Raw genomic sequence first — 1,710 nt, forward strand, 5'->3', positions numbered from 1 at the left:
AGGGCCTGGTGATTTGTTTGCTGGCATCGAAAACAGAATTTTTTGAACTTCCTCATCGGTCACCCCTTTCACAAGCATCTCACAGTCCTCAGTAGTGCATCGGAAATCCAAAAGGTCCCCCAATATGTCTACCGTTGGCTCCTCCAAGTCATCTGATTTATGAGTGAGGAACTCATGAAAAAATCTCTCAGCCTCTTGCTTTATTTCCCCCTGGGTTCTCACAATATCTCCATTCGGACACTGAACCTCCCTTATGCCATTCTGAGCCTCACGGATTTTTACAGCATTGTGGAAAGTCTTTGTGTTTTGATCCCCCACTTCTAACCAATGGAGCTTGGACTTTTGTTTGAAAAATTCCTCCTCAAGCGTCGCTACAGCCTGCCACCTTTCAAAAGCATCAGCTTCTTCTTGAATATGCTCTGGTGTTGGTTGCAAGAGAGTCTCCGCTTGCTTATCACAAAGGTCCTGATAAGCTTGTTTTGATCGTAGAGGCAGGTTCCCAAACTTCCTCTTGCTCAGATCTCTAATCCCCGGTTTCAAGGTTTTCAGCTTCTTCAAAAATCTGTAAAGGGCAGATGTGGAGTGGAATAAAGGATCTGATTTGGACCAGTGCTCTTCCACTAATGGAACAAATTCAGGCATTCCTCCAACTGAATTAATGAACTTGAAAGGCTTCTTTCTCCGATTATCCTGCACCTCTAATTGTATCCTAGATCGAAGGTGGTCAGAGCAACCCCCTGCCTCAAAGACACAGTAGACTTGTGAATGACGGTAGAGCCAAGTATCATTCACTAGAACCCTGTCTAGTTTTTTGCAGATTAAACCTTCATCCCTTTTGTTGCACCATGTGAATAAAGGGCCATGCCCTCCCATATCTGATAGTGAACAATACCGAATTACCTCTTGGAAGTCTCTCATTCCTGATGTGGTAATCGGCGAGTTCTCAAAGTTGGAATGCTCCTCAGCCTCCAAAATCTCATTGAAATCACCCATGATCATCCAAGGTTTGTTTCTAAACATTGGTGAATCCTGGTGATGCTTCAAATCTTCCCACAAACTCCTCCTTTCTTCAAGAGTATTCAACGCGTAAACGAAACTGCAGAAGAACTCTTCCTCCACACCATCCCTAAGCACTGAACAAGTCACGATCTGATCACTTTTGAACACTGGAGTCAGCCGAATAGTAGGTCTCCAAACAATCCAAATGCGTCCAAGATGATGATATTCATAGTTCGCCATGAAAGACCAATCTCTAAAGACTGAGCCAATGATCTTTCCAGCTTTACCTTCTTTAAATCTTGTTTCAAGTAAATAACCAAACTGCATCTATGTATCCCGGGCCCAGTCCCGAACTATGGAATGTTTTAAGGTTTTGTTGAATCCGCAAACATTCCAGCAGAAATTCGACATTCAGGGATTTTTGGAGGAGACTTTTTTCCCCACAACAGTAAGGGTATCCTTATTTGCTTGAGTAGAATTCTCCACAAAGAACTTATGTTTTGTTTTTGAGTTTCTGGGTAGGGATTGTCTCACCGAACTAGTGTCAACATTCTCCTTCCGCGGCATCTCTGTTTGTTTCACCACTTCATGTGGCTGAGACATGATTTTAGGGTTTGTTTGCTGCTGAGTTTCAACCGACCCCTCCACCACAATTTCAACAATTTCTCCCTCCTCTCCTGGTTGACTCAGAACTGAGAACTTAGAAGCTGA

The sequence above is a fragment of the Eutrema salsugineum genome, unplaced genomic scaffold, assembly GCF_000478725.1.
Source record: "Eutrema salsugineum unplaced genomic scaffold, Eutsalg1_0 scaffold_15, whole genome shotgun sequence".
NCBI classification, from domain to species: Eukaryota; Viridiplantae; Streptophyta; class Magnoliopsida; order Brassicales; family Brassicaceae; genus Eutrema; species Eutrema salsugineum.